At 42.6% G+C, this 27,513-nt stretch overlaps 1 long non-coding RNA gene across 1 annotated transcript in view; it reads left to right on the top strand.

Moving 5' to 3' along the window:
* The window catches only part of LOC114012460 (uncharacterized), a 90,332-nt gene extending 63,012 nt beyond the window's left edge, over window positions 1-27,320 (top strand). Inside the window, exons 14-15 of the long non-coding RNA XR_008748983.1 lie at window positions 2,398-2,533; window positions 11,807-27,320. This is a non-coding gene — a long non-coding RNA (uncharacterized LOC114012460). The remainder of the gene's footprint in view (window positions 1-2,397; window positions 2,534-11,806) is intronic.
* Window positions 27,321-27,513: the final 193 nt, after the last annotated feature.

The raw sequence follows: 27,513 nt of genomic DNA, 5'->3' as shown, positions 1-27,513 counted from the left end.
CTCCTTCTGTAGGAAAATACACTCCAGTGTTCAATACTGAAAAGTACCCTATTAAAAAGGTGCAAGCATGTTTAGCTCCAGCACGTGTGATGCATTCAAGGGCCAAATTCCTTAGATTTTTTTTAATGTGATTAAGTTCTTTTTTGGTAAGGTAAAAGTTCTGATATGATTTCAGCATATAACGGTACGGAGGGAAGTGGCTGATGGACTGTCTTGAGAAAAGTCTTCTTTTGTTATGTTCAGCATCATACTTTCAAGATGAAGTTAGACATTTAAGTAATAATTTCCTCCTGCTGATACACAATTTTGACCAAGTCTCTGAAAGGCTACAGCACTGCAGTACACTGGTGACAAAGACTCTTTGGTGCTATGTGTCTGCGGGACCTACTCTGGTGACCGCTATTTCCAAAAAATCACTCTTAAACAAATTTTAAAGCTTTGTAATTGGCCTGGCCCTGGAGAATGACCACAAAATTCCCTTAACCCTTTTAAGCCACTTCAACAAGAGAAATGCCCACACAAGAAACAGCAAACTGTTCTTCAAAGGCAATATCCTGATATGACAACAGACTTAGATAATGTACTTCATGATGGAACTGCCTGATACAGAGAAAAACATGTTGTAACTGCCTTCACCGTGAAAGGCGTTTAAAAATGCTGCCTGCCAACTCCACAAAAACCAGATCTGCGATTTCAGTTAAAGGCCAGTGTATTGTATTTTTCATGTCAGTTTTCACTAACCTCAAACATCACTGTTATGACAGACTGTCATCCAACCAAACCAGCACTCCATTGCCATTCAAGCAGGCAGGAAGAAAGCAAACATGAAGGAAACTTGGAAGTCCAATTAGTAAGTGGAGAGTGCATGTGAGCAAACTACTTTTGTGTAGTAATACTGATTACTGAAAATGAAACACTTAAAAGAAAATAAACAAAAAGCAGTCCTTTCTGAGCCAGCGGTGTTTTCTTGGCTGGCAATTTCTCTTTGTTCTGTTTCATGACACCAGCCTCAATGGTTGAAGGGGTGTTCTGGGCCAGATGTCAATCACAATGTCTGACATAAACAAAAATAGCTAAAAAGGCACGCCAGTATCTTCCTTTTGTTTTCCCATTAGCTCCATTTTTCTTTCCATAGGCTGACAAAAAATTACTGCCTCCAAGTGAATTCAGTAATGTCACTATATATCTAATATCTAGGAGACCTTTTGTTTTAGCCTTACTGGGCTTAACCACAAAAGACGCTTGACATTGACAAAGAATCTGTCAAACATACAATGATCAGTGCAATGAAACCTCTCAAGACAGAAGGGCACTATTCTGCCTCCCTCCTGCCTCCAGCAGCAGCCTGTCTGAGCAAAATATGCTGGAGCACATGTAGCAGCTGAACCATTACAGAGCAGGCCAGAAGCTGTGATGTGTCTTGTTTAAATTGTCATAGCATATTAGTATAATTAAAACTGCCAGAAGAGCAGAAAAGATAGATGGAAATGTTACATTGCTTGTTTCTAGAGATTAACCTCGAGCTAGAACTGAAATAGAGAGACACATTTTGGATTTCTTAGACCTCTGATATGGAAGAAAACAAGCCCGCAAGTATGTCTCTTGAAGTGTGAGACGTGAAGTCATAGTTCCTGTTTTTACACAATAAAGCAGAAATAGTGTTTCAGACAGACACTCTGTTTTCTCTGTGATTACAGCTCCCGTTGTGGCTGAACTCTGCAAAGCTACCTCCTTTGCACTCTCCTTTGCCTTCGTTACTTCAAGGTCTTGACAACTGCTGGGCCTGCTGATGAGCTGCTGCCGCTGCTCTCTGCTCCCTCTCCATCTGTAAGCTTGGCTGGTGTTCCAGGTGCCCATGCATGACTGGTGGCTGCAGAGGCCACGGTGCGAGCTCCGAGGCTCAGCAATGCCCAGCAGCCGTGGCCGGGAAGCCCTCCTGCACAGGCTTCATCCCCCGGGCATGCCCATGCCTGGGAAGGGATCACACACACACCTGCTGGAGCAGGCACAAGCAGACCAGCCCTGAGACTGCTCGAGGTGCACAGGGGAGCCAGACAGGGAGCTGAGAGTCGGGCTAATGTTGTCTTCACCTAGGCTGTTTCTGCTTCTCGTTGCGAAGGAAGATGTTTGAACAATGGCTTCAATTTAAAATCTGACCTTTCAAATGCCAAGCTCCATGCTTACTTCTGTGTTGAATGTACAGATAAAAACATATGGCTTTCTAAAACTGACCCTGAAAATGATGTTCTTTTCCCTGGATTAGATGTTTCTTTCCCATGCATTATTACCTCCCATATCTATTCTGGACTAACTAGTTATGATCCAAATTTCCAGTTATGCCCTGAGTTATATCTGGTGGTGAGAAACCCATGGAGAACTTCCTGTGGATCTGTTCAGTTGTAGAGGTTGGAACCTGATCTGTCCAGAAGCTGGGGAGGACCTGAACTGGCTCCAGCAGTTCTGAAAGACAGCAAAAGCAGCACGGCTTTCCTCTGACAAAAGTGATAGTTCAAGGAGAAGATGCAGGAATCAGGTAGGTCTCATGTTCATCTCTTCTAGTATAAATGAACTGCACAGCCTTGCCCCATTTGCTGATCTGCTTTAAGTAGAGAAATGTTAAATGTGGGCCTTAAATTTTAGGTTTCCCCATATTTTCTGTATTTCCCAAATTTAAATCTCAGTTAATGACTTCTCCATATAGTGCTTCTCTTAAATTTCTGTCAGGGCCTGTAAATGTGCATAACGAGTCAAAAGTATGTTATCTGCATTTAGTGTTGGCTTTTGGAACCCTCACCACCAAGTCACCTCACTGCCATGTCTCACCTCACGTGCATTTTTATGTTGTGCCACGAGAAGAATGGAAAATAGCTATGAAGTAAAAGCAGGTTCTGCTCCCATTAAAGGCAATGAAAACTATGCTTTTACTTCTACTTACTCATAATAGCAGGGGAAAACGAAGTGGAAACAAGCACAACAAAACATCTCTGCCAGCTTTCTACAAACTAACCAAGGCTTCCACTAATGAGGTGCTCTGGCATTTTGAGAAAGACAGGTTCTTCCAGAAACGGAAAAAATATGCCGGGTTTTTCCTTCAGCTCTAAAAGGCTAGTGAAAGAGTAGCAAATTGTATTTCAAAAAAGGGTTAGCAGTCAAACTTTTAGTTCTGTCTGTGCTATTAAATACCTACAGATGCCAGTATAGTTTCTTGTCAATTAAATGCTTTTACATGTATGTTTGGCAGATTATTAAATACTGATTCTTATATACTTCACCTAATTATCTGCTGTATTTACAGGTTCATCTAAGTGACGATAAAATTCTTGAGAAAGTTATTAATTTCAAATTACAACAACAGAGTCATTTCCAGGTCAAATTTTCTGGAAGACCACTCAATACCACAACAATTGCATAGTCTATTAAACAGAACAGTACGGTTTGTGGGAAAGATAATAGTCCAGGTCACGAGATAGCACCAGATTTTACATTATGATCTCCAGATGTCTTTGGGAACTTAATGCATCCAGCATTGGTTCAAGTCTAATCTGCATGGCAGAAATGTAATTTGTTCCAATTTTCTCCTTTCTGGGACTGTGTGAAGAAACTGTCTCCCCAAGGACTGCAGAGGACAGACCAGGGGAGTTTGGCCATGCTTTGGTAAGAATATTCACCACATTGCCAGCTGCTCCCAGAGTGCCCAGTGGTGTCACATGCAGGAAAGGAAAGGTTTCATCTTTGCTTAGTGGGACAACGCTGTGCCCAGGTCTTTCTGATACGTGCCATCAGAGCTGGCTCTCCAAATTGGCCAAGCAGGCAATTATTTAGGGCAGCAAAGTGACTGTGGCCTCACCGCTTGCTTCATCTGTGTATCCAGAGTGCTGGAGAAGCAGACTGGGCATTGTCCTGCTGCTTTGGAGGGAGGAGTTTGCCTGAAGGACTGGGGAAAGTCCCACCTAGCAGTGTCCATATTCCCATCTGGCTGCAGAAAGCTGATGAGTCTGCCCGTGACCATCAGCTTCCCATCTCAGCTGCCCTTTCCCTGCGCACTTGGAGAGAACAGGCCACACTGTCCTGTCCCCAGCACACCAATGTTCCTTTATGCTTCCAATGTCACAGCGCCGTGAGTTACAGCAGCCTGTCAACTGTTAGGCTTCTGTGACAACCTTCTTGTATTATTCTAAGCAACATATGTTGATTCACCGGAGAGAGGGTGCACTTTGCCAAAATGGGGCATCATTTACTTTCTCAGAAGCTCCTGGAGTGTCTCTGCAATGGGAAGGCAGCTCCCCTGCTGTTCTGAGGGTGCAGCTTTGGAGTTCAGTACAGCCCCCTGAGCGTCTGCTGTAAAACAATGTATTGCATCACTTCCCTGAACTAGGGACTTCATCAAGTCCACAGTATAGTGGTGTTGAGCGAGGGATGAAATCCTCCCTCCTGGCAGCCTGGGGGATATACAGCACTTTGCAGGGCAGCCCAGTATCCTGCTGTGCCCCAGAGGGTCCACAGTTGTCCAGGAGTTTCTGGTGGGTCACACAGAGTATTTGTTCCATTGCATTCCTGGTGGAGAGACTTTGTACTGGTACAGGTAGGTGGTGGTGGATAACAATGCAAGGATCTAGCAGTGCATTTGCTTTCCAATTTCAGCATCGTTGGACTGGGAAGTAAAAAAGAGATCCCCAAGCAGAGCAGACGTCTGACACGACACTGCAATGCAAAAAACAAAGCTCATGGCTACTTTTTCTCCATGGAAATGTGTGCAAAAATTGTCAGTTTGGGACTTCATGAGTTTTCCTCTGGAGTCAAAAATTCAGCGTGAGTGCACAAAAGAGTGTGAGGAGAGAGCATTTTGGCTCCTTCAACTTCATGCACAAAACCTCTCAGGGTTTCAGACAGGATTTTAGCTTTTCTTGCAGTCTTCAAATGCTATGCTGTGCAAGGATGTGCTTATACATAATTTTGTAATTGAAATGGCATGTTTACTGTTCTATTTCATGCTTGATTGTGTTTTTTAAACACCTTTACTCACGCTGTTAGAAGTGGGATTATAATTAAAATGTCCTGTTGAACACCTTGTTCAGTTCAATGAAGGCATAATAGAAGTATAAATACTTGCTCTCGTTGACTCTGTGATGTCAGCACAACAAATGCAGCAAATGTCATAAAACAAATCTCTCTTTCACCAAAGCATCTGTCAGAAGGGAAGGGGAAACAGAATCTGTAGCTAGGCAAAGCGGGGACCTCTTTTTTGGTAGAAGGAAATATTTTGAGATATTATAACATCTGTGGTATAAATGTGTTAACTAAGGCATGGAATGATTGATTTAGTCAGTTAAGAGAAAATCAGAATGGAATTTGTTTCTCTGCTCACAGTTCCCTGGCCTAAAGACTAGGCAGTACTTTCTTCTTCTACAGTTGCCATTAGGAAATGCCAAGTCTGTTTGTAAAGTGTGAGAGTCATTTACATTTCTTATTATTCCTGTTTCCTTAAAATGTGTACAGATACACAGACTTCATGTTTTTATGGTGGGGCTGAATTACAACACAAAGTCCAAATATTTCTTAGTCAAGTGGTTACAGCACTTTTGCATAGCAAGAATGGTTTCATTTTCTCTGTTTTCTCTTGTACTCGACGTTACCATCGATGATGAGATGCCTACCCATCCTGGCAGGCAATTGTTCACTCTTAAGGAGCTTTAAATTACTTCACAACTTGAAATTCCAGGTCGGTAGGCATGTTCTGAAATTTAGCCTAATGTTTAATGCTTACTTGGGGAGTTTACTTGGATACCTTGGCTCAGTTTCCTCCTCTGACAAATGGGGAGAACAATGCCTGTGTTCCTTGTGCATTTTGACTGATGTGATAGTATTTTTAATATACTAAGTACTAGGCTCTACACTGCACATAGTCTACGAGGTTTTAGGTTTGTGTCCGTTCACTCGCTGAAAGAGGGCTCTCAAAACCAATCCCGGGATGTATATTATTTCTGTGCCAGCTGCCTTATAGGGAAAGCCCATATGATCTTTATGAAGCAGGCAAATAAGCGCACCCAAAGGGTGTGCAAATTGCCTTCTATGCCCAGTTTCAGTTCCAGCAACTTCAAGCTCAGCAGAGCAGGCAGATGGTTCACAGGATTTGGTCTTTAGAATGTAAGCAGTGAGGAAGTGACAAAGTAGGAGGGTTTTTTCTTCTGGGATGAGGGAGGGATATGGGTACATTGGGCACTCCAACCCAGTCCAGAGGAAGATTCAGCAGCAGGCGTAAGGTTACTGAACATGCAGGACAAAATGTACAAGAGCGCTGTGAAGTAGTTTTGCAACAAAACTTAGTGTATTTCTTTGAATATCTCATTATATGTACAGGTGCAGCTCTACACACCCCCACACGCTGCATTTATTTCAGTGTGTGATCATATAAATAGCTGCAGGTGCGACACTGAAGAGATACCCATGCTGAGGCATGAATATGGAGTTCCACATCTGTATTTACTGCCTGGTTCACACAATGAACTAGCGCTGTCAGTGGGTTCTCTTTCCACCTCCGACACATACTTTAGAACTAACACCGAAGGAAATTCCATCCTGGTAACTACATTTAACAGGATGTCAAGTCATAGAACCAAAATACGTGATGGGGAAGGAGTATGGAACAGCCATCATTACTTCACTGTATTGCACATGTATATAGAAAATCAGGAAGAAACTAACTCCACATAAAGATGGCCCATCAGTTTAGTGTATGGTAATAAATCCATGAAACTTGAATTTAATGTGCCTTTTGGGGCACCTAAAACTTCAGTTGGCCTTCAGTGCAGTGGCTGGTTTCTCACTTCTGGCACACACAGAGATGGCTACTTGTCTATGGTATTGTCAGATAGTGCATCATACATGGGGTGCAAACCATGGCTGCTGCAGAAACCATGACTTTGAATCCACTGGCTTGCATGCATATGAAAGTCTCAGTCACAGCATTGCAATCATGTGAATGGCTGCATTAAACAACAACCTGATGCTAACTACCTGGCTGCAAATGCCCTTCTCCCAGTGCCAGAAATGTAAAACAGCTAACTATATAAACTGGGCACCACATTTTGCATGCAATTGCTACCCGTAGAGGCTCAAGGTTGTGAAAGTTTCTTACATTTTATAAGGCCTTTAGTGATAACTTTTGTTGTCCAAAGAGAAAAATAAACCTACCAAAGTTCCTTTGAACATTTCAGCAGCCTTTCATAGTGTTAGCTGTGAAAGTAATGGTGTCACATTCCTAATAAGGATGTATGGGAAGTGGGTTTTAGGAGTCCCTGCTGCTTTCTTTGTGGAAACTATCTCAGATGCTTTGGGATTATTTGGCAGTAACCACTTTTTGCACCATGATTTCACAGGGATCTTCTCTGTTATCTTCTGTTCAGTATATTCCTTTGAAGACCCAGGGAGAAAATGTGGAACTCGAGAGCATTCAGTGAAACCCTGTTTGCATCTCCATCTGCCTAAAGACAGGCAATGAGTTCCCCTATGACAGAAAATGTGGAGGAACCCGTAGTGCCCAAACTTCAGCGAAAGTTTTAGGTAGTGCTGTTCAGGCAAAGGAATAGTGAGAATATGATCAGTGAAGATTTCACAGGAAGCAAAGGAGGACAAAAAGCACAAATTTTTGTTTCTGATCTGAATGTCACTGCATTGTCCAGAGGGATCATGGCTGCCATCCACGGCTCATGATAGCAAATGGTCTCTGTGCAGTGGCATGGCGAAAGGGAGCAGAAGCAGTGCAAGAAATAACACTGAGCTCTAATGAAGAGTTCCGTCCAGGCAAAGTTACTTCCCTCGGAATTAGCCTGGGTATCTCTCCATGACCCATTTGGTTTAGAATCACAGCGTGTTGCAGTTATTAGGCTCTGGCAGGCTCCTAAGTAGGAACTGTGTCCAAAAGCCTTTATTTCCTCTGCTCCAATTGGGAAGAGTGTGGCAGTTTCTTTTGGTTGAGACTTCGTTATAACGATCTGAACTTTAGTCGCTGTGAGGCTAGCCCGCTGCAAAGCATTCAGCTGGGGTTACAACCAGAGGCAACTGAGCTCCAAAAGTGAGTGCAGACCGTGTCTACTCATTAAGTAAAAGGGCACGTGGAGAGCCCGTTACTCAGTAATTGGTGCTAGCTGCCAGTTAGCATTCAGGAGGACTTGCAGCATTTGTATAGACCTTGCAGTCCAGAATGGCCTGGGATTGTTCTTGCCTCATTTGCTGTCAGTATAATCAGCCGGTGGCTCTCTGCTTTGCAAAACTACCAAAACCAGATTTATTGGACTGAAAGGCACCTGGAAGTACAGGATGTCCCCAAGGAATTCAGCCAGAGGGACACGCAGGTCCGAGAGACTTTGTGGCTCCAGTGACCACTACTGTTGTGGGCTTGCAGGTTTCTTCCCCTGCCATAGGAGAAGAAAACGATGAGTGGAATTTGCAGTAGATGATACAACTGACTGCCTGATTGTGTAAACCCTTAAATAGGTCTTTAAAGATGAGGCCCTTAAGTGTTGTGTGATGCTGTGGATCACCCAAACAGGACTTGGGTATGGAGAGTCTGGAGAGATGGCCTGGGAAGTCTTTACAGAAAAGTCTGCAGAGACGTTTAGGCAAAAATGTAGTTAAGTGAGGTGCATGCCACTTGCGGCTTTGACCTGGGGAAACCTTTGGTGCTCCTGGTAGCAGCCGCCGCTGTTACTCATAAGGATGCAGCACCAGGCGGCTCGGTGGGCTTCGGGGAGCACCAGCACCAGCGGCGGCAGCTCTGCTGTGCGGGCAGCGGGCTGGGCACGGCGTCTGCGGGGGCAAGGAGGGGCTCTTCTCGTGCATATTCCCTGAAATACTGTAGTTTTTTTTAAAAGAGTATACAGCATAGAGCAGTACTAGCCCCAGCAGGCTGATACGGCGGTTAAATGCATGCAGACAAGCCGCTCGCGCCAAGCAAGCAGGCTTTGTTAGCGCCTGTAAAGTTAGAAACCTGTCGCTGCGCCGTGCTTGAGGAAGCAAGTAACGCCGCGCGGGGCAGCCGGGGCAGCACAGCTCTGTAGTGGGAGTGCGGCAGCTGCCTCCGCTGTTCCCAAGCGACGGCGACGCACGGCCGCTCGGGCTCGGGCGGCGCCCCCGGTCCCGGCAGGGCTGGCGCGGCCGGGCGGGCAGCGGCCCCGCTCGCCCTGAGCCAGGCGGCGTCGGTGGGCGCGGTGCGCCGCAGCGCCCGGCAGGTGGCGCCCTTGATCGCCGAGTGGCGGGCGGGCGGGCGGGCCCGAGAAACGCATGGCGTGCCCCCCCCTTTAATTTAGGAAGCATTATAACTAGAGTGTTTTCAACTTATTATTATGCATGAGTAAAAATTCCATGAATGTGTAACATTTTCGCCTGTATTTCCCTCTTTTATAACATCATTTAAATTCCTCATTAATAATTTAGAAATGTTCTGGATTTTAATCACTTTTCTCATCACGGCGGCCCCCGCCCGCGGCAGCGCTCTCCTCCCCTGCCTGAAGGTGACACAGGGGAAGCGCCGGGGCCGGGGGCTGCGGGGTGAGCGGCTGCGCCTGCCCCTGCCCGGCTGCGGCGTTGCGCGCAGCGCTGCCATCTCCCCCTGTACCGTACCTGAGGTGTGAGCAGGTCGCCATTAATAAAGATTCGGATTTTTTTTCTTTTTTTTTTTGCATCTGAGTTTAATTATAGTGGTATTTGTTTGATAGCTTGTTACTGTAAATAAAAGAGATAAAAGCAGCCCTTCACTCGAGTAGCTCTAGAGCTGTGAAATATGTACCTAATTAAAACTATTGGTGTAAGAGGCTAATAAAGTACATGTGCCTACTAGATGTCTTATTCTAATGAATCTCGGCTAATTTGCTTTGAGTGATGAATTTCGGTGTTGGTAGTAAGGGCTGAATAATTAGGGAATTTATCACGAGGTGCGGGGACTCACGAAGGACCGCGGGGGTTCGGGGCGGCACCGGGCGCAGGCCCTGCCCCAGCGGCCGCCCGAGGAGCGGAGCCCAGGCGCCAGCCCCGGCGCAGGAGCTGCCAGGACCCAGCCTGCGACCCCGGGCGGCCGGTGACCGACGGGACGGGACGGGACGGCGGGCGGGCGGGTCTGGGGCGGCCTGAGGCCCCGTGTGAGGCGTCCGTGTGAGGGCGTGGGCGCGGAGGGGAGTGAGCGCGCGCCTCCTGCGAACGCGGGCCCGGGAGCGCGCCCGCCCCGCGCCTTGTCCCGCGCCCGCCCCCTGGGCTCGCCCGGCGCGCTGAGGGGGGGCCCGCAGCGTGCGCCCCTCAGGCTCCCGAACCGAGCGCAGATGGGTTGTCTGAGGCGTTTCAGATGGAGTTTTGGTCTTGCGCCAGCAGCTAGTCAAAGTCTTAATTCTGGAGAATAAAAAGGACGGGCTTTCCGAGCGCCCTCCGGCTGGTTTCTGCTGGGGAGGCAGACGGGCCAGCGCTCCTGAAAACCCTTTTGCCCAGCGCACGGGCTGTGCCGTGGGGCTGCCAGTGGCCATGGTGTGGCTGGCACCCCGGGCAGCCGGTGTGTGCGGGGGCCACCCCCCCAGCCCAGGGAGCAGCTGCACCCCGGCCTGCGGTGGGTGGGCACCCTCAAACCCATCCCGCCATGACCAGTACCGAGGGCAGCGAAACCAACCTGCCTGGGGCCTGAGCCTGGCCCCTGGGAGCCATACAGGCCTGGTGCCAGGAAGGGTGCGTTTTGGGAGAAGCTGGGTAATAGTAAAGGGGCTGGTTAAGCAGAGAAAAAAACCTGGAAGCAGCACATATTTTTATTGGTTTTTTGCAACAGAGTAGAACAAACATCCCAAGGCAGAATGTCTATTGTAGGCTTTCCTGTAGACCCCAACAACGTGCTAAACGCTTGCACGTGCGTACATCCTATTAGCATCCCCCGTGTACGGGCCCTGCAGAGGGCCGGGGTGGCCGCGGCACTGCTGTGCCCCATCTCAGCCCAGGGCCTGCATCAGCCTGTGGGCACCTCGTGTTGTGAGGCATCAGGGCTGTACGTACAACCCGGCCATCTGGGCTTGGCCGGCTACACCAGAGTCAGATCTGATGAGTTCAAATGACTCTGGAAGTGTGAGGCAGTTGCAGCTGTTGAAAGCGCTCCGGCAATTTCTGATGTGCACATGAATTTGGAGGTTTTTTACAAGTGCTGCATTGGCAGTTTTTCTGCAGAAGGAAATTTTCGCTATTGCTAATATCAGCTGGAGAAACAGGTGGAACTTGTTATTCTCCCTGCAAAGCCTACCTTTTCACAGGGAAGAGATCGTTGTTTTTCACGGCTGTACGATCTGTTAATGAAGAGACTGAGAATAAAATTGGGGAGAGCTGGACTGTTTCTGTTTCTGCCTTTGCCCCTGACTTACTGTTTGACCTTAGGAAAGTCTCTTAGTCATTCCAGAAAGCTGATCTCTCTATCTGTTAAAAAAGCAATAATAGCTATATCAAAAGAGACAGTCATCAATATCCAGAAGTGGCTTGATCTGATAAGCTAAGCTAAACACGCTTCTAAAATAAATTTCAAGTGTAAAGATCTTTAATTCTATTCAGATTCACAGAGATGGTTAATATTATTTCCTTTTTCCTTTGGCACTGAAGCAAAATGTGGCCTAGACTTAATTCTTCTGGTAGTAGAGAGGGAGTAGTCTAACCGGAGGTGACCAGTAGTAGTGCTATCTGAATGTGTCTTGCAGTCTCTGCTTTTGTAGTGAGTGATGAACTAATATTCCAGAAGCACTTTGTTTTTCTATACCCTACCCCTATTTGTTAGCTTTATTCTTCTTTTTCCCAGCTTTACTTCAACCCCCTCTGTGAAGCCAAAGACACATGGCATTAGCAGTCATGATTGTGAGATCACCTGTTTAGGAACATCTGCCCAAAGAAGAAGTCTGTTTTCACTGTTTCTCACAACTGAAACAACAACAACAACTTGGGATGTGGTGTGCTGTTGCCTGGACAGATGCATGAAGAGAATTGGTTTGGGCCAGTTCAGCGGAAGGGAGCTGTTTATGAATGGACTGAGACGCACGGGGGACTGAGAATGTTAAGTTCAAGGCTTCAACCCTCTGGGTCAATGGTCTTTGGGACAAGGCAAAGAGGAGACAGAAGTTGAGGAGACACTGCTGTTTCGGAGTCTGTTATTTCAGGTCACAGTCTTGTCAGGTCAACAAAAGTCATACAACATGACTGGTGCCAAAGCACACTTGATGATTGTGCATGAATATTTATCCTCTGTCTTTTTATTATCAACTTAATTTTGCATTCTGACAGACTTATCATTACACACCTTCTTTGAAGACCTACTAGACAACCCCCCCAAATGTGCTTTGTTTTATAGTACACCAGGCAATGAGCCAAAACATAAGTCTGAGGAAGCTTTTATGTCACCACCTTCTTGGAGCTTTCTTCCAGATCATCTGTGTTGTACTGGATTCCCTCCTGAGGGAAGGGGTGCAAAAGTCCCTTCCAGCTGAGCAGTGGTGACCCCAGACATTGTCCTGAGGCATTTTTTTGGGGCTGCTGTCTGGGCTGTGATGCTGCTTGCAGCAGCACATGCATTTCTTTGACTGATCATCAGTTGGAGGGTATGGATGGCCCTTGACCCCTGACCTGTGTCTCACACCCTTGTTCTAGACCCTGGTGATAACTGGTGGGCCAGACTGCCCTTCCTTCCTCCCTTTAGCTTGTAGATAGTTCTTTGGCATGCATCCAAACCTAATGCAGAATAGAGGGAAAGGTCTTCAGGTTCCCAGAGTGTATATACACATGTGGTCAAATCCCCCACTCATTAAATTAGTATGTGCAGTGGAGACCAGCTACTGATTTATGTTTTCATCTATGCAAGGTAAATTGGATTGAAACTTCACACTGTTTAAAAAGGAGAGCTGAGATTCTTGCTTACATCTGAGTTCTAAATTAGCAGGCACATGACTAAGCTTCATGGACCTGAAAAAGCTGGGTCTGAGTTAATATGATGCCTATACCATTGATTTCGCTGGAGCCTTTTGTATCAGAAACCACATGTACACAGCCTCACATTGTGAAGCAAGATTAATTTAGCTGTTGGCAAATTATGTGCTGTATAAGTATGTTCTGTGAATGACTTGGATTGCGAATTCTACTTCTCAATATTTGCAATGCAAAGTACCAGTAACATGAACAGGGCACTACTGGTTTCAGCTGAACTTTGCAGAAATGTGAATGACAGGCACCCAAAATAAGGAGATAAATGGTGGAGAACTAAACAACATAAGGCCTACTGAGTCAGCTATTAAAAGCCTCAATCTAAATGATAACATAGAAGGTAGATATAAAAGTAATTGCAAAGGTTTTAGAGCTGTAGTCCCTCTAAAAACGCAGAAGGCGTGGCCTCTCTCTTACAAAAAGTTGATTCGTGAATATTCCCAGCTATAATTACAGGGAGCACCACAAAGGGGGTTACCAAGAATATCTCCACGTTTAAGGTGTTATTTTAATGTTTTTAAGATTTATCCACTTTTAGAACCAAAATTCTTGTTTACTCTCTTTGAATTGTTATAGCAATAGCTGAAGCAAAACAAACTTCCCATGATCTACCTACCTTGGAGAACAGAACCACTCTGGATAATAGAAGTAAATTAATGGTATGCAAGCTCAGTTTTTGATGTGCTTCCTAACTGTACCAATTCGCTTGATGCAGGTCCCTAAAGGAACATGGGTATTAAGCTATTACCCTGAAGTGAAAGCCACTGTATATTGTCCTAGTGTTCACTTGTGTGCAGTTGCTCTTCAACTTCACTCACTTTTATGTTGGTAAAATTTTTGATTACTTGGCATTTGCAAATGCTGAGTATATGAAGCTTAAGTAGCATAGATTAGAGTTTTCCATTGGACCAGAGACAGTAAAATCATGAGTCTTTTCTGTTATGGTTCCTGCTAGTTACTAACCAACCAGGAACTGTTATTTCTCCCAAGCACATAGATACACCTCTGCAGAGATTATCCTTGCACCAGTAACAAAGATATTAAAAATGTTCCTTACTCACATCAGTGAGATGTAGAGAGATGAACTTTTCTTGCACTCTATATTGCTGATGATAACTTTTTCTATGAGTCTTTCTCAAACTTAAGAAATTTGCATCTTTCCATATGTCTGGATTGGTTCCAGTCTTAAATGTTCATGTGCTCTCCTAGACCAAACACATTTCCTCCCCAGTACCTAGCCACCATTTACTAGATAAAAACAACACCATATTTTGCTTCTTGCCCCTGGTCCCTCCCCATAGCTCTGCCATCAGAAGAAACCAATCAAGCACTCCCCAACACACTACAAGTAAAGCCAGCCTGGTTAGCTCATATCCATGTTCATCACCAGGTGAAATGAATCTGGCTGACTTAGCTTAAACAGATTAGGAGTTAATTTGCGATCCCTTTTGCTAATGGAGCAGTATGTTGTGTGCTTGGAAAGAAACAGCAAGACAGTGTTGTCATCTTCCCAGAAGAGCTTCTCTGCAGTCTCAGGTTTTCTCAGCGCTCCTATCCTTGAACCCAGTCTTGCACCTGTCAGCTTTCATGCTTTTTCTGCATACTTTGCCATTATTTTTTACTTTAGTGGCCACAACTAAACATATATTTTGACGTTTTAAGTGAGTGTTCTCAGTTCAGCTTGCTTAGCCTGTCTTTATTAATTAAACTTCTGTCTTCATATTAAGTTTCTTCAGTGCATCTCTTCCAGCTTCAGCTCTTACTTTTCCATTTGCCTTCCTTATACTCTGCCATCCTTGAACTGCACTGAACTCTTCCTCGTTTCACATCTTCCTGTACAATATTCGGATTTGGTATTTCTCTGCCTAATTTTACTATGGCTGATGTGAAATTTGTCTTTGCTACGGAACCAGCAGTGAGGAGACAGGTATTTCTTCTCTTTGCTGTATTCATTCTCACTCTTACATAAAATCTCAGCTGAAAAAGGGCATTCTCTCCTGTGATTGCAACTGCACGATCTTCTTTTTCCTGCTACTCTTCCCTTTGGGATACATTTTAATACGTCATCATCCATGGTAACTGCACTGTTTATGTTTGCAGTTTTTCAATGTGCTTGGAGTTGGGGTTTTCCAGATGAGCGGTGTATTAAGATTTAATCTGAACCTAGTCAGATAATATTGACCTGCAATGAAAAAGCTGTATGAATGAGATAGCAGCAGACAGCTTAAAGCGCTGAGTGCCAAGTGCTGACTGAAAAATGATACCCCAGAAGTTTGGTGGTGGAGAGCAGATGGGACATTTATGAATGGAAAAGCTTTCTGATTATTTAAATATTGTGATATATTTTTTTTTAATTTTCCCAATTTTTTCAATGCTTGCCAGAATTTGCCTGCTCCTGTAGGGAGCTTCCAGGAGCTGCTTATGTCTTTGTGAGCTACCACATCTTGACACCAACTTCAAGGCCTCTCTGTTTTGCCACAGTAACTTGCCCAAAATTAAAACAGTAAGAACTGAACCCAAGACTTTGGATTCCTGATGCTCCTCTCTATGCCCATTTCAGCTATACTTCCCAACTGTTCAGTGTTAGCAGTCATCAGGAAACATGTATTTTGTTTCCAAAATCAGGGTCTTCTGAAACAAATCCCTAGGTATTAGAGTACTGCCACAGCTTGCAAGCCACATTGTGTTAGGGCCACAAACAATGAGTTGGCCCTTGCCCAAAGCAGCTTTTAATCCAGGTCATGTATATGGAAGATAGGCAAGGGAAGCTGCTTCCGCATATATCTGAGTTGCCTGGGTTAAATGTGGTGAATTATTTCAGCAAATATATTCCAAACCTTCCCCTTCAATTTTTCACAAGTTCCAAATTTGGATGCTGCTCTAAATGAAAAGGAACAATTAAAATGCCTTTCTGAATACATTTGAAATGAAATAAGTTTCTGTAATTTTCCTGGGCAAGCCAGCTCTTTGGAGGGGGCAAAAGTTGCAAATGGAAAAACAAACAAACAAATGAGTGAGTAACTGTGGGAGGTGCTGCCAGAGAATCAGAAACAAGCCTGGATAGAAGGGGGAGGGAAAGGCTGTTGTCCGCACTGGGACAATTTGTAGAAAACAAAATGTAGGAGAGAGTTTAAATTAACAGGGAATGAAAAAAATTCTGTCTCTGTCTCTCTCTCTCCCTCTCAATGCAGACAATCAGGCTACCAGAACTCATGATGGTGCTATTAAACAGGACTGGTTTCAAGGACTTCAAGAAAGAAAATAGAAATTCCCACTTCTATTATTCAGGTTCTTCCTTTACAGGGATTCCTACAGCTACATGAGTAGGTGAGTCCCCCTCGGTCTCAGCTGTAAGGGGGAAGAATAAATGTGGTTGCCAGATGCACTGAGTTAATAGTCAGTGAGCTGAAAAAAGCAGGACTACCAGCTACCTTTCTGCTTTCCAAATCCTGGACCAGTGAGAAATCAAAACGTAGTTTAGGTCAGCCTACAGGTATAGAGTATGCTTCACCTCCCATGAACCGGTGATGGGAAGCCAAGGAAAGAGTGCTGCAGAGCTGCTGATTGCCTGCTCTCCAAAGGCTTCCCGTTAAGGGGAATCCTCAGTTGTCCATTTAGGGTAGTATTATAGCCGCACTGAGCTGCGGAGGCATGCAAGGAAGCTGCAGATGGGGCTGAGAGTACAGCTTGAAACTTCTCTGTTGAGCCACCCAGTTACAGCATTATCAAATGCCTGCTAGATGCGGGTACTGAGACTGCTGGTAACAGCTAAAGGCAAAGCAGGGGGTCTGGTTTTAATAAAAACATAGTTTATGAACACCATTTTTCTTATTATAATGATAAAATGGATATGGAACAGTTACACTCCAGACCCTTATTTTTCAGTGCTATTTATTTTTTTTTCAAAACATTGAAAACAAAACAAGCAAAAGGAGGGAGTGGAAAGAAAAAAACACCAGGAAAAAAGAAAACTCCCTTCAGACAACAATCACCTTTTGAGTTAAATTCTCATGCTTGGTCTTAGCCCAGAGGGATTTGTCTTGAGTGAAGTTTGAAGAAAATCCTTTCAGCAGTTTCTGAGTTATTTAAATGTAACCATGGAGGTTTGGATTCAGATGCTTTTTTGCACTTGTATAACTCAAAAATAGCTTTGCTTTTAAACTTCTAAATTAACCCTCCTTAACTTTTCAACTTGTCACCTATCCTACTGTATGGCTTATAAAATTTTAAAGCTAATAGTATAACAAACTCAAATAATGATACTGCAGATGTTCAAATGAATCTTGGGAGGAATAAATTATAGGAGTCACAGTAGGTTGTTACTGAAGAAAGAGCGTCTGCATGCCTTAAACCATGTGTTCTTACTGGTCTGAAATAGGCCCAACCTTTTCTAGTATTAAAAAGCGTTAAGTGCGCTTGGGTGTGGATTTTAATGCTCAGTTACACATATGAAATTAAGCATATAAGTCCTCTTCCTTTTTTCTTCCTGATAACAGTGCTTCAGACTGGTCAGAACATTCTCTTAATTGTTTCTGCTTTCTTTTTAACACAATCCCGATCAACAGGACACTTCAATGCCTCCTAAATATTTATGGACTTGAGAGTCACTGAAATGCTCTGTGATTCTCTTACGGTTATTATTTTATTGCCAGAAGATTGAGGCAATGAGAGGTGAAGTGTCTTGGTCAGTCATGGTTTTTCCTTTTTCTTTTTCCAATCCTCCTGTTGCTTTCTTAGGTTCCTTCCCCTTTGTCTTCTTCCTAACATTCCTCCCTTGCTCACTCGTCCTGTTCTCACTGTCTCCTATCTGTCTTTCAGCCATCTTTCTCCATTTATTCTTCTCTAACAATTGCACTGAGAAGGGCCCATGATAGAAGGAAATGATTTTTACTTTGGCAGGAGCTTTTAACTTTTATCTTTTCCCTAAATGTCTTGGATGGGTCCAGGCAGCTCTCCCCACTTTCATCATCTCTCTCACATACCTCATGACCCTGAACTCCAGTCAGCAATCTGTTGTCTGCCATGAGAGCACCTCCCATGATCCAGAGCCACCATCAGCCCAAGGTGTCGTAACACTGTGCGGTACTTTACCTACTCACCGTGCTTGCTCTGCCACTTTCTAGGAACTGGACACCAGCACCAGGTTTTTCTCGCAGAATAATGACAGATAGCACTGCAGCCTTCTGCACATCTCTCCTCCTCACTCCTGTGCCCTTCCTCTCCCAAGCTTCTGTGGTTCAGTCTCCTGGCTGCTGCAATTTAGCCAAGATACAGGAGACTTGTATTTAGCCTCTGCCCGAGGCAATTTGAACTTGAATCTCTGGCCCCCTGAATTAGCACCCTACCCAAGAGATTATCAGCTGTTTTGTAAGGAGCGTGACCCACGTCCTTTCTTCGAGTGGGAAAACTTGTGCTTGGCTTGTCGGCCTTGTAGTGGAGACACTCACCTGGGTGGGGAAACCACATCTGCCAGGGCCTGCCCCCGTAAATACTTAATACAAAGTATGTAAGTATTCCCTGGAAGAGGGTAACAGAATGCAGGTTTCTTGCTCTCAGTAATGCTTTGAGAGCAAGCACATATGGCAATCCAGTTAATATTTAATTATTCCATACAAACTGGAACAACTCCAACGGGATGGATTGGAGAGAGACCCTGTTCCACAAGATCTTTTTAGTCTGTGCTGTTCTCACTTGGCTGCTGTGGGTCAGCTCCCCTCATTCCCCAGAGCAGCGATGGCAGCTGCCTCACCACCACTGGCGCGTGATGGGGCTGGGTAGTGACAGCATATGTGGAGGCTGGAGGGGAGGGAAGAGAAGGAAAAGGTGCTCCTGAACATCCTCTGTTATCCATGGCAACAGGTCTGTACCCACAGCTGAAACAGGCACCTGCCACAGCTGCCTCAGTTACCATTCTGGACAGGGGTGACAATGGATTTGCAGTGGAGGACAAAGAAGCCTGTTAAAAGACAGGGCAGCAGGCTGGGGCACTATAAGGGAGATTGCTTTTAAAGGTGGAAATACAACAAAAATAATCTTAAAAGACAAAAATCAATGCCAAAGCAGAGGAAGCCAGAATGACTTCCAGAGCTCGGCTATAGGCAGTTGTCCCCCAACATAAGCCAGACACTGTCAGTATGTGGGAGACATCCAGTAATTTTCTCTCCTACAACAATATTAGAGACATTATATATTTTAAGTGTAATGGAAAAACTAGAGCTGTAGTTCTGGGTTCCAAACGAGAACACTAGCCATTGGAAGCAATGTGGTACGAGGGGCTCTGCGTGTGTGTGTGTGTGTGGCTGCTCCCTTTTCTCCTAGGGATTCTATAGCTTCCTTCATTCTTCGCTTCTCTCATATTACAGAAAGAAGGTAATTTTTCCTGGCCATTTACTAAAGCTCATTAAAGACCGAAGAGAACAAACAATGCTACTCCTTAGAGACTACCATTCAAAGTCATTCTACAATTCTCTGTTCTAATACTTGAGACAAATTAATTATTCCTTAGTGAAAAGTATATAATTCCTATTCTTCATTTTTGGGGTGGGGAGTGGGGAATAATAATAGGAATTTTATATCTGAGTCGAAAGCTGTCTGTGCTGAAGGGAAATGAGAAAAAATGTGTGTTCCAAGAAGAGTAAAAGCAATTATTCTAATAATAATTCTAGGGATATTAATGTCCTTTTAAAGTAGATTGCTTTCAAATAAACACCAAAGTTGAAGGGATAGGAAAGGCTGGTTTATTTATTAATCATTCCAAAAGTGCATTTTTCTAAATGAACAAGTGCATGAGCAACTTCGCTGGCACATATTAAATTTAGTTAAACGGCAACTTGTAAATGTCTAAAAACTTCTGTAACCAGAGACTAATTTGTTTAACGTGTTGAAAATGTTATGTGGATGTGAGGAACTACATATTAAACTTCAAAGCAAAATGCTCCAGAGATTACACCATCTTAAAGACTGCATATTGGAAAGGCCTTTATACATTAAACATAAAGGATTTTAAATTCTCTTCTATTTTGAATACTTGTCAATCTGCGTGACTCATGCTTAGGATTGTAAACTGTCATTGAAGGTGTGATGTCCACGTTGTGGCTGAGACCATGACTTGCAAGGGCTGGCTTTTCTCTTTCATCTCTATTAATTAATCCTGTCTCAGTTTGCCCAGCGTACACTTCTGTTGACATCACCTTTTCCATATACTTTAAAGAGTCCCCAGAGACATCTACTGCAGAACAAAAACTGGACAGAGAATACATTTGGAAACCATTTTATTTCTCAATTACCAACCAAAACGTATGGAAAAGATTTACACTTTATCTGATTTACACAATAATTATACTTTGAAAGCTTAGAAATAAATGGCTTGATCCTTGAAATCATTAGTTACTATACCAAATGTAATTGGTGTAAACTAATGAGTTTACTGGATGGCTGACCCTTAATTACTGATTATAGTTAAATACTAGCCAATCAAAAAGGAGTTTACTTATAAAAGTACAGTATAGTATTAGCAAGAATTACATTTCCAAGTAAGCAGCTTTATGATTAGCTGTAGCACACAACTCAAGCCTGTTCAGGGCTATCAAAAGCAGCTTTTTAATAACAGTGCACTAAGCAACCATCACTCTCTTACCTCAGTGTCTATCAGACAAACAGAAAGAAACCACATAATTAATCATCTCATGCAATAGAAATAAAGCATCTGGGCTGGATCCAGGTGGGATATACATAGCCACCTTAGTCAAAACAGCTGCAAGAGTCTGGGGATTTGCTCTAAGATAGGACAACTGACATGGGGAATTCTGGCCCTCTGTGGGAGCAATATGCGGTATGGAAGTTAAATATTGATTGCGTGCAGTCCTATGTGATCCGGAGAAGCCTATTGACAAAATGGGTTTAGTAATTCCTTGAATTGAGGAGGACTCTGAGCAGATTTGATATATGGTGATAGGACATTTGGTTACTGTACCAGCAATCCCAAAAATTCAGAACTCATGACTCCTCACTATTTATTAGCTAAAATGAAAAGTAATTTTTAAAATAAAATACTAAATGGGAAGAAATTATTTTTGTTCCTGGTTGATCTTTAAGAATTAATATTTTTACCTAACAAAGAAGACTCAAAATTCCTATCAAAAATGTTGAAAGCAGATTTGTATAAAGACCATGATTCCAGAGTTGAGACTTTAAAGCAATACACCAAATATTTTGATAAAATGACGGGATAAAATTTACTTACAGTCACATCTTTAAAGGTACTGAGGTAAGTGACTCCAATGTTTTAAAAACGTGGAAATTCTCCATTTCCTAGAACTTTCTTGTGAATCCTAAACTTCAGATAGGAGACTGATATTGGAAGGCACAAGCATTAGAAGACCAAGTCTGATACACTGCCGCTACGGAGATCTAGTTGGAAGAGTATGTATTTGCTGGAGCTCTGTAGCTAGTGCGCTCTTCAAATGACCTGATGAACCTCGGAGCTGCCAGGATTCATTCTGTCAGGATTACAGGTCTCTCCCATTTCTACTTTTCTCTATGATGCTCTTTCTGGTGCTCGCCTTTCATAAAGAGCTGGGCTCAGCAGAGGACTGACCTTATCCAATGGCTCTTTGGCACAAGTGCTGCAATACTTGCCCGTTTATTAGTATAAAGATTTTCTTGAAACTCATAAAATGAAGAATGAATTAGTTTTTAGAATGTCTGCACATGGGTTAAAGTGAAATTTATGCATTTACTGAACTCCTGTAACTCCTGTTTGTGAGATGTGTCTGGGGTCAAGAGAAGGTTAAAGTTGTTTACTGCCTTCAAGCTCTGGTCTTAGAAGTTAATTCAGAGCTTTGCTGTGAGCAGCTACAGAAGAGTAAGTCCTTGTAACAGTGAACTGCGGGTTTGATGTCAAGGTCCTTGGGCCTTAATAAAGAAATGAGCTTGTTTCTTAAGGAAATCCTAGCAAGGCCTTTATGGTCATATAAAGTCATTATGCTGTTTTACAACATAACTTTAAAGATGCTTTGGAATGATCAGAGTTTCTGGGAAGGGATCATATTTTTTATTATTTGTGGGATATCCTTAAGCTGTCATAGCTATAACACTGCCACTTGGAATAGCTGCTCTACAGTTCAAAAGAGAAGGCAAAAGATCTGTTGAGGTCTAAGGCAGGCAACGGGGGCATACCTGTCCGGAGAACGCTTCTTGAATTGAACGGCTCCCATGCGCTTCCTGACAATCAGCTCAAATTTTGCAGGAGCTGGAAACCTGGGGTAATCAAGGTGTTTTATTGCAATTCCACGACAGCAGACAGAGAACCTAGGAAGCTGTACAAGCCCTGCTTTTCACAGATCTCTGTTGGAGGGTTCATGGGTAAGCAATTTCAAAAGCTATAGAAAAGGAAGAAGGCATGTTTCCCAAAACGTCAAGATCCTGTGAACCCAAAGACAGAGGAAACACTAAACTAGCCAAAACCTTTCCTCTCCGCCCCCTGCACAGCAGTGCTGGTAAGAACAATGCTGACATTTCTGCTCTGCTAATGCTGAGGCAACACCCTCCAGTGCAGAAGAAGGGAGACAAGGAACCATTGATTTGGGGGGAGGGGAACACGCTGTGGACAGGTTCACCCTCCCCAGCCTGCCGTCCCAGTGGCACAAAGGGAAGGGGGGCTTCTGGATGGACCGGTGGAACAAGCACTGTAGGGCCTCGTTTTCCTCCTTTTCTGTGAACTAACTGCTTCTGTGAAAGAAAGTGTCAAGCCCCATCTTGCTCATAGAAATACAACATATTTTAAAGCTGTAGTTAATGGATAAACTGTTTTCTGATTGGATGAGCCACACAATAAATCTCTTCCTGAGCCAAGTGCAATGTAGCTTATTCAGTTACAGTGAAATGAGCCACTGTCACTTTGCTGCACTTGCATACATCAGGCAAAATGCTTCCGTCTTCATCAGTCTTTTAGTGAAATAGAAATAAAACAATTGTAACAGAATGGTGTCACTGGATCTGTGGCACCTGCTTTAAAAATAAATCTCTTAGCTTTGTCTTCACTATTACTTTCAATAAATGTCCTAGCATTGCCACAGCATTTATCTAGCAGCAGGAAACCATTATCCTATGACAACAATCTATTCCATTAACATTAGCTCTTAATTGTAAGATTGTTTATAAGACGGCAAAAGCTACTGAATCATACTGGAATGATAAAAAGAGTTATGGTCATGGAGTATAGCAGTCGCTTCAGTTCTGAAAAACAACTTAAGAAAAGTAGAGGGCTATATTTTTTATATGAAAAATAATGTAATATTCTCATGCAAGGGCATGTTTTTAAATAATGGATTACATCAGCTAACTATTAAAGTATTAAAGAGTTAATGTTAAAAACTGTTACTAAGAAACTTTTGCTTTGATAAATGGTATGACTAAAATACTGAATAGAAAGCTTAGAAACTCTTCTTGAAAGCGCCCAGTCAAACAGAGAAATCATAATAACAGAAGCACATTTGTCTGGCGGAGTGAACAGAAGGAATGTTGCAAAATTGAGATATGAAGAACCTCACTGCAGAATAGAAGGAGAACTGTCGTTCTGAGTGTTTGTCATTATTGTTTCATGTCCAGTTAAGTGAACTTAAGAGTGACAGTCGTGTCATAACTACTAGCATCTATGTAAAATTCAAATCAAACACGATAGAGGCATTTCTGCCAGACACAAGTCACCAGGCTGCTCTTGCTCTTTATTTTTGTAACCCTCCATTTTCTCATACTGTGCTGGTAGCCTTTAAATTAAAAAGACAACTTCAGCAGGGGATTCCTGTAACGCTTGTGTTTCAGTTCTGTCTGTACCTTGCTTTCTCTCAGCTCTTTGAAACAACGGCTAATGTCAGTTTTCCATCAGAAACAGTCACCACAAACATCTCAATGTATTAGCTAAACACCACAAATGTCTAGATGTATTAGCTAAAACTGTGCCTTCCCATCGATGATGTATCATACAACAAAATCCTCTGAAACTCTAGGTCGTGGACTTCCCCTGAAGACCTACAAAGAAAACAGCTTGAGCAAATGTTTCTCCATTGCTTTACTATAGCTCAAGTCAGTTATCACATGGGTCTTCTCTGGATAGCTGCAAAATAGGTGGAAAAGAGTAGTCTGGACCTTTCTGTAAATTCCAGCATCGTTCAGAGGCTACGGGAACTTCACAAGAATATCGGCCCTACTGCTCCACAATGACACGTTACAGTAAATAACTAATTTCCTGGATACACTCATAACAGGCAGACATTCTAAGGACATAGGATTTGCTACTGGACACACATCTTTGAAAATAATTTCAGTGCAATTATAAAGGTATTATGTGTGGACAACACCATCAAAAAATATTAAACATGCTGTTTATTCACTCAGGCCTAATACTGATTTATTCTGCATATTTAAATTTGCTTGGCTAATTAATTAAATAATACAGGCAAGAGTTCAGTATTCATGTTCCATTGTAACACATTATTTCAGAACATTGTTTTTACTGAATTCAGGACTGTTTTCAGCAATCATACCAAACTGCAGTTACAGTCTTCAAAAAATGTTCCTTTGACAAAGGAAATTTAAAAAATGGCTACAAGAAAAAAAATACACAGCTCTAAGTAAGTAGAAAACATTAAATGTTTCAATGATTTCCTATCTCAGAGGGAAAAGAAGACAAGTTTACTTTCTCTGCCGAAATTTTTTGAAGTTAATTCTGACCGAAAAGAAGTGGCAGCAATTTAACAAAAACATACTGTTATAAAATCTGATGTTCAGAAGCACAAATGATGGTGTTATAAACATGTACCTCTACATTAGGTAAGAGCATTTTGGTCAGTTAAATTAGTAGGTGGGTTTTTTTTTTAAATCCTTTCCAGTTGATCTTTCTTGTTGTGTAAACATAAAGTAGCTCAGTGGCTACTTTTATCTGTAACTTGGGCCTGTCCCATTTTGTGCTGCTCCATCCTCTGATCTGACCATTTGTTATGGTGACTGGTGAAGAGGGGCAACATGTTAATGCAAATTCTATAAAAGTGTCAGTGAAGAAAACATTTTTTTACTTGAAAGGGTAAGTTCTAATTTTTTATCAAAGGGGTTTTTTTTTCTTTTTAAAGATGGCGACATCTGAATGCTAAAAATATTCATGTTTGTATTTGTGACAAAATATCGCTCTACAGATATGACATCACAAAAATCAACTCAGTCAGTATATATTTAAGAATATCAAAATAATTGATTTGCTTAAAAAGTGCCTTATTTTATTAGACTGTGGAATGTAAATCCCCCTTTCAAAATTCATATAGCATTTCCAATTGTAAGATTGTTTTATGTAGTGAACTTATTATTACATATGCATATTCTAGTGGCCTCTATAGACTTTTAATTTAAAACATAAATTACATATCATTTCAAACTCCGATGTCTTTGACTTCAGTCACAGAACTCACTTCCAGGACTTTCTGCTGCTGCTGGCTTGTGGCAATATATCAGTCCTCCCAACAGGAATGTGTACAGGACAAATTAGTGAATGTAATTTTAGCCATATGAGGTCATCACAAATATAGCCTTAGCTCTTCCTAAAGTGGACTTCATTGTTAATATAAATATATATCTATAATTACTGACATTTATATTATTTGGCTCCTGTCCTAAGTTACAGATGCAGTGATCATAAAAGGGTCTTGCAAGCCCTTACCTAAGCGAACCATGCTTACTGATTACCTTCCATGTTTCTGGGTTCCTGTAAATAAAGTTACTCATGTATTTATAAGCAAGTCAAAATCTGTACACATATTTCCAAAAGTGAATTATCTTGCTCTTTGGGGCAAACAGTACAGTCTACTGCTTGGAAAAGAACACTGAGATTAAAGCCATCCAGGATTCTTCCCAGCTCCTGCAAGGACACGTACTCTCCTGTTTCACTGGATATCCAATTTAAACACTAAATACTTAACCCAGTCACATTTTTAAACTGTTTGAAGCCCTAAACCAGAAGATCCTATGCGAGTACAAGGATGCATCACTTTAAAGTAACAAACGGCTGTTGATTTTCCATCACCATTTCCAAAGAGACTGGGATCAGAGGGTTTGTTTTAAAAGCCTAACTGTTGGTTCAATATGTGTAGCTTGCAAGACACGAGGACCAGCAAAGTGCAGCATGGAAGATCTCAAGACAAAGCAGCAGCCTCAACATTTCTCTCTAATGAGAAAAGAGGACAGTCAAGGACCCATAGGAATGCAGTATTTGGGGAGAGAATCAAGACTCCTTTCATGAATGGAGAGATAACCCTGATGAATACTGGACTACCTGCTATCTTAGGGGCATGTCTAGGTTTAAGAATGATTTGGATCACAGGCTGTAACATTTTCCAGACATTCAGATTGCAACTACTAAGCCAGCAATTTTATGCTTTCCGTTCCCTGACTCCAACGGTACCGCGATATAAGCAGCCAGATTTTCTTATGCATTGTGTTTTTTATCCATTCAGCCAAAATTAACAGTCTTTGAGGAAAACGTATGCCAAGTGAATTTAAATCTTGCGGACTCAAATCGACCTAAAGTTGATGGATACATTCATGCCTACTGCTGAAATCTACCAATTATACAGAACTATGTTAACTTACCATAGAAACATCTCATCTAATAGCACAGATGATGTTGAACTAACTAATTACATTATGGCACATAGACAATGAAAAACATAACGAAGATGACAGCACAGCAACAGCAGATGCTGCACAAAAGAAAAATTAGAAAAATATTGCTCTGCAAAATGCTCTCAGTTAAGGTTTCCTCTGTTAAAATTAATCACAAAAATTAGTGAAGATCAAATTTCAGAAAAAGATATGAACATTGTAATGGTATTTGGAAGACGTCATTAAGCCATTTAAAACTCTGCTCCTTGAGAAGGTAATTCCCATTTTTCGTATCACTATCAGTTTTAAGACTAGTAAACATTTTAGTACCTATGGCAGAGTTTCTTGGTAGAATATCTTTTCCAGCAAGGAGAGGTCCTGATGGCTCTTCCAGAGTCTGAGTTTGGTAGCTTCCAGCCATTACAGGCTTAGATAATTAGACAACTTAGATTTTATTATAGCTTGGCATTTGCTCTATTCTTGTGCTCTTAGCTGTCAGAGAGCTAGAATAACAGTGACTGTTGATTATCTGTAGCATGGCTTGTTACTTTATATATTTCAAATTGTACCAGATCCTAAATAACAAATGTAAAACTGCTGAGTATGTTTAAATGTAATACGTACATGGAGATTACATCCAGATGATATATTTCATAGACCTATGCTAAAAAAAAATTGTATTATTTTTAACCACACCACCAGTGCTCTTCCGCCTTACCTCGTGGAAGCTGTCCGCGAGCTCCCAGCCCGCTTTATGCATGGGGGCTGCAGAGAGAGACAGAAACAGACTTTTCTCCTGCATTTCAATCGTACCTGTGCTGCCATTCAAATGTCAGCGTTTTACTTGCTATATAATTGGAAACAAAACACATCTACGGTATCCTATGT

Source organism: Falco peregrinus, chromosome 10 (assembly GCF_023634155.1).
Source record: "Falco peregrinus isolate bFalPer1 chromosome 10, bFalPer1.pri, whole genome shotgun sequence".
Classification (NCBI taxonomy): Eukaryota; Metazoa; Chordata; class Aves; order Falconiformes; family Falconidae; genus Falco; species Falco peregrinus.
The sequence above is the reverse complement of the archived record's forward strand: the minus strand, read 5'-3'. Positions and strand labels throughout refer to the sequence as shown.